Genomic DNA, 6,576 nt, shown 5'->3' on the forward strand with positions numbered 1-6,576 from the left:
GTTGCCTTACCCCGGGTGCCCGCACTGACACCATCTGTCAACTTCATTTAGACATTGCAGCCCTCAGCACTTCAGAGGCCAGACGCCCAAAGGTAACGTGCCGGTCTCCTCTCTTTCTGACAGGGCTTGCAGGCCTTACCACAATTGTTAGCAGAGGGTGAGAAGCCAGGGCGCCCTAGCACCCCAGGGTTATGTCTTGGGGCGATCATTGGCATTTGCTGAACTATGAGAAGAAGGGTTTAAGAGAAAACTAAACCAAGTTTTAAAGAAGCTGAAATCTGGTCAAAGAATAGGACTCATTTTGCATTTGTTGCCACTTCATTTCCGTTTTCCACTTGACATTTTATAACAAATGCAAAAAGAAGGCCGGTGCTGAGTGAGGTAAGTAAGATAGCTGTATTTATATTCAGTCCTGAAGGGGCATGTTACTGTCACTAGATTTAAAATCTTAATGTTGCCCACCAAAAGAATTGTACATCGGAAAGTTACCTTTGTGGCAGAATACTTCAAGTCAATGTGGCTAATTCCTCTCCCAGTCAGAGTCTGGCTGAAAGAGAAGTTGTGCCCTCAGGAGGAATAACTTCCATTAAGGCTGGACAGTTAGTTATTGTATTGCACGTGCAAGGAAATGTAGCCTGACCAGAAACAGGGGCTGGAAGTGAGAGGTGGAGAGCAGGCCTGGGAGCTGACGGGGCATAGGAGAGGCCCAGAGGGGAGGTGCTGCAGAACAGAGCACCAAAATTGAAGGCAGCGCTGGGCACACCTCTGTGTCTACTCTGAAAGGATCAAGTGCTGGGAAACCTGGGGAGATTGTGGGGTGGGCAAGAGAGGGGAGATTGTGCTGAGATCCTGTGAAAGGTGGGCAGCAAAGGGCCTTGGGTGGAACAGAACCAAGTCAGGCCTCTTGGGGCTGACATTAGCAGTCTGTGCCCCTAGAGTGCCTGGGGGTACTGCTCCTGGCTGAGTGTGCTGGGGCTGTAGAAGAGGAGTGGGAAGGGTGGGAGGGGAAGGGTGGGGGTTGGGCTGGGTCTGGCCCCAGACAGTGACCTGAAGTTGAGTGGAAGCAGGCTTTTTCCATCAAACCCTGCCTGGATACCACACACAGAGACTGAGTGTCAGTTTACTGCCTTGAGCCGGTTTCTTTTCCCTAAGCTCCACAGTAATTAGACAAAGAAAACCTAAATTAGTTGAACAGGCGTCGACAGCTTCCTCCAGAGCACCCCTGGTACCTACATGGGAATGTGTCCGAAAATGGCTTGATTGTAGCCGAGAGTCAGCTAAGAAAACACAGCCCAAATGAACTCAGTTTACCACCTATTTCCAATAGAAAAAAGAAACAGGTCATCCTTTTCCGGATGGGATGTTTTGATTGAGTTGGGGTAAGGGGTTTGTCATGGTTTCCACTTCTAAGAATTTCTGAGTGACTGATGAGCAGGGGTTTTTTTGGGCAGGGGGATCTCTATTTATTTCATAATATTTTTCTCTTACCCCCTTTTAGTCATTTTGCATGGAATAATTTAAGTGTAAGTAACTAAATATCAAAGTAAATATAGCATGTTCACTAAATGGATGCTGTGAGTGTCTAGAACATAAATAAAATAGAAAGTGGAGTGAGGACTGATAGTATCTAAAAGGAGCTCCATTCTCCGTGTGTGTGTGTGTGTGTGTGTGTGTGTGTGTGTGTGTGTGTGTGTTGGGAAGAGAACTGGCCTAGCTAACAAGCATGGTAAGAAAGGCCATCATCTCATTTGTAGATGGGGCTGTGGGCAATAGATTATGGGAAAATTCAGCAAGTGAATGTCATTGTCACTAGACCCGCTCTAACTTTCTGCACCTGGGGGATTCTGTGTACATTGGATCTCAGGCCCTAAACAGTTTTAGGACTCAGAGACTGAAGAATAAATAGCACAAGCCCTAAAATCCAAGCAGGATTTACTACTCTATACCAGTAGTTCTCAGTTTGGGGGCCATGAGTCTTTTTGAGAATACAATGGCAGCTCTGGAGCCTTCCCCCAGAATACTTCCATTTTGCCTGTGGTATTAGGGGGTCCACAGATACTCCTAAAAAAAAACACCCTACTCTACATATTGTTAGTTTCTACCAATTCAGCTGGTTAAATCATCAGGGATTTTTAAAGGCTTCCTCCCCATCCAAGTGACAGTGGTATCCATTTTATACAAATTGTCTAAACTTGAAAGAAATACCATTTGTAGTTTGGTGACTCTTATAAGAGGCTAGACAAGTCCTGGAAGGGCAATAGACATCGGAGAGCTGTGAGAGCCCCAGTCAGAAATAGGTCAGCTGACTTGGAGTCCCCCCGCCCCCTTCTATCTAAATATTCCCCTACACTCCAGAAAGATAAAAAGGTTGGTGACTTTCTGAGCAGGAAGGAGCTCTTTGCCAAAACCCTTTCTTGGAGATCCCACTTCTGCCTATGGAAATTGTGTCTCTGGCATATACCCCCATGTCTACAAAGACTAAATCTTTTCAGTTGTTGCTTATAGACTGCACAGGTCACCCTCACATGATCATCATCCTCCCCTTTAGAGGTAAGGAAACTAAGGCTTAGAAAGCCCAGATGATTCCCTGAAAGTCACATCTGAGCTAGTGACAAAGCTAACCTATACCGCAGGCCTGGGGTCCCACCCCCATTCTGCTTCCACTACATCACATTACAACCTCTTTGAACTTTGTTTTAATTAACCAATTTATACAAACCTCCTGGGTGAGAATGCATGTTGTAATAAAGTATGTCAAATTGTTACCCCTAGCAAGGGTATCTGAATTTCTGTTTAGCACATGATTTAAAAGGGAAGTTGTATTTATCTCTGAAGCAGAGAAAAAGCATCCCTACTTAGTGAAGGGCTCTTCACTTTTTCAGAGTCCTTTCTTCTGGTGTTGAGATCTTCCCGACTGACTTTCACTGCTTTACAAACAACACAAACTTGATCTCTTTTTCTTATGGGAAGTAAAGGTATGGCTCTTAAAAATGAGTATAGATCAGCCCACCGGCTCCTTGGTTAACCAGAAATACAGAGCCTCGGCACAGCGGATCCCCTCTCCCACCCGGCTCTCTGTCCTTCCCCTGTGCCCCACCCCCGCTTTGGTGATTGTCCCCGTCTTCGAGGGAGGTTCCCGTCAGCTCCAAACCCCAGAACCCCTCCCCTGTTCCAGCACAGAGTAGTGTAAACTTCGGGAAGCTTGGATTTATTTCTCCGATTTTGTTCTGCAATCAGCGTTTTATTATAGAAAATCTCATTATTGCGGTTTAAATTTTGTGTTCTTAGTATGCTTCCTCTGCTTCGTGGGTTTTACATGAAAGGGCTTAGACTAAATCAGTAACCCACCGGAGACGCATCCGCACCAAAGCTGTTTACTGCATCTAAGACCTCGCCTCCTTGGGGCACTTCGTCTCCTTCCTCCTCCCCACTTCCTTCGACCAGCCCCGCTGGAGCAAAGCCTCCTCCCAATTCAGTTTGAAAGTACTCTATTCACCCAGTGTTGTAATACGAAGTTAATGTGTGTAATAGATCCTCTAATTCCCGAGAGGATTTCCTACATGGGGACCTTGGGGACTCATTGCCGAGGTCTAGGGGGTGTCAGCGTGTTTGGGGAAATCACTGGAGGACCACGAGCTTGCGTGCCACAGAGCTTCTCTAGAAACTTTAATTTGCGATAGAAAGTCTGGCCAGGGGGCCAGGAAGAGGCTCCGAGACTGGGGTGAGAGAGGGGAACTGGGCGAGGAGGGGTGACAGTGAATTCTATATCCTCAGCGTCTGTTCTCTTTCCTCGGCCCAGACACTCCCAGACCTCCGGGTATGAACATCAACCACCCAATTCTAAATGTTTATTTGGATAGATTCTTCCGCTGTTCAAACGCCTGTGTCCCGGGCAGGGCTCTTTTTCATAGACTGAGAATTCCGTGATAGCCTCAGACCTCCTGCGCCTGGCATGGGCATGGCTTAGTCGCCCACTTTGTCAGGTCTGAGAGGTTTGGTGAGGAAGGAGAAGGGGTCTAATTTACTAGAGCCCCATGGGGAAACCTCACCTCTTCCTATCTCTGTACTTCCCAGATTGCGTTCCCATGGCTGGGGAGAGACAACTTTGGGGTGCTCTGCCGGCCACCCAGTTGCCCGCGGGCCCTCACCCGGGTTGGGGCAAGGAGGTACCTGACGGGCACCTACCCCCTACATTGCCCACAGTCTGCTGCATTTATTTGTGAGGAGGCTGGGGGCCTGAGAAGAGGGTTCCTGGCAGGAAAGGCCATTCCTTCTAAAAGGCCACTCTAATGCTTGCGGGAAGGAGAGAAATGACAGTGCTGGAATAGACACAGTCTGTGTGTCTCCCGTGGGGGCAGGAATGAGTGGGTTCTCAGTGCCGAAGGAGAACTAGAGGAGCCTGTACCACACACTCTCAGTCTCGGGAGAAAAAAAAGGCATAGCAAGTGTAGGTGTTGGTGCCCCTCGGCTGTTAATTTTGGGTCCACTTGTGCTTCTGGGAGGGCAATCACTCCTGATGAGAAGGAAACCTGCGGAACCGGGCTGTGTCTTGGGAGCAGGACAGCTTGAGCTCAGCATCCCTTCCCCTACTCCCACCTGGTTGTGTCTCTGGCCCGGGTGGACCCAGGGCCCTCGCCCCCGTGCAGTGCGGCCCCAGGCCTTGGGAGGACTTGTGGCCATGGCTTCTGCCTGCCTCCCCAGGACGAGAGGAAATTGGCTGGGCCTAGTGTGAGCGCGGATCAAGGCTGGTGAAGGGGCAGGGCCCAACCCTGGAGTGTTCGTGGACTTGGAGGGATTAGCCCCAAGCACAAAACGAAGGAGGGTGAGCGCTGAGGGCTGCGGAATGTACCAGTCAAAAGCGTCCGCTAGGTCGAAAGGCCGCACCTGAGACGCCCGCAGACAGAGAGGTGAAGCTGGCCCGCTTCGGGTTCATGGGCGGAAGACTCCCTGGGGGTCCCAGACCCAGCCTGGATAGGATTTTCTTTTAGTGTCTGGCTGGTCTCCTCTTCCCTGACCCATCCACCCCAAATAAATAAATATCTCCTAGGGCAGCGAACTCTGCAGGGCACCCGGTCCTGTGTGCCGCACCTCGAGAGATGAACTTCCTGGCGCATCAAAACTCCCCTCCCATCCTCCCCGCTGAGCTCAGGATATGGGGCGCTCTCGCTTCTCTTCAGAAAAGGAAACGTAGCTCTTCCAAAAATATAAATCAGCTCTGACGTCCAAATATTTCTTTTGTCCTCCAGCATCCTCTGTGGGGATAAATAAAACGTGCTCGGCGCCCAGAGCCCGACTCAGGACCTGGGGGCGCCCAGACGCCGCCTTGGGGATTCTGCCTTTTCGGGAGCCTTTCCTCCAACCTATTCCCGATTACTCCCCTATCTGCCCCCACCCTCAGCCTGGCACTTTATTCCCAATTCGGGTTGCAGCCTGAACCTCAGTCGTGGGAGGGAGGAAGACAGCTTCTCAGTACAACCCCGGAGCCTGAGCAGGCGAAAGGCCAGCAGACTAGCGTGAGGAAGAAGGAATTATGCCCCACGCTGGTGCTGGAACAGAAGAGAAGCCCAGGGGAGCACTGGACACCGAGACTCTCGGTGTCCCAAAGTTGCCTCTCTAGGCTGCCCTTGCCTTGCCCTCAAGGTTTCCATTCTTACCAAGCCACCGCCAGTTTACACATGAGGGGTCCCAAACCCAAGGCAACCTCGTCTTGGAGACAGCCCAGAGGAACCCAGGGTTGGGGCCGAGAGAATACCGAATGGGGCCTCTCTGAAGGCTGGTGCTCCACGAGAAGGAAGCAAGCTTTGCAGAATACAGGCAGTGTCCCAGTCGTGACCCAGGAGTCTTTGAGCCTATCATACCGCGGAGAGGGCTTAAGCCAGGTCTTCCTTACACCCTCACTCCCATCTCCCTCCTCATTTGGGAGAGGTGGACAGGTTTTTGGTCCAGGCTTCGAAAAGAAATCTATACTACGGGAAAACACATGCAGTGAGCATGGCTGAGGAGCTGGAGTAGGAATCTAAAGGGGTGAAAGTAGACTAAACACTTCGTGGAGTAAGATGGCCTGAAGTTGCCTCTGGCACCTCCACTTTCTTCCTGCTCCTCTGACATTCTGGTGTTGGGAGTTCACCGGCCTTTTTGCTATCCCTCATCCCCTCCGCAAATAAATCACTGCAGCACCCGGGCATTGCAGCCTCAAAGGCTGCGATGGTGGAGGGTTTCAGGCAAACTTAGTCTCCATTTGCCCCAGGCTCACCACCCCTTCTCTCACACTAGCCACCCTCCCTCCTCCCCTCCTTGGCCACTAGGGTTCTTTAACAGGCATGGATCCTCTGGGCTTCGAAGTAGAGGCTGTTCTGCATCCCCTCTCTTTCCAGGGGGGCTTATTGATGAGCTGCCTCAAAAACCACCGCCCAAAATGTTTCCAAAGGGTTTAGACAATCCATCACCCACCACTTCAAGAATGCTTCCTCCCTTTCAAACACAATCCTCGAACACCAGACGGGCTGCGGTAGGGAGGAGCGCGCACTTGAAAAGAGAACAGCTATATAATCAACGTCAAAGCCATCCCCGCAACCT

Source organism: Phyllostomus hastatus, unplaced genomic scaffold (genome assembly GCF_019186645.2).
Source record: "Phyllostomus hastatus isolate PE091 unplaced genomic scaffold, TTU_PhHast_1.1 phas_contig_37, whole genome shotgun sequence".
NCBI lineage: Eukaryota > Metazoa > Chordata > Mammalia > Chiroptera > Phyllostomidae > Phyllostomus > Phyllostomus hastatus.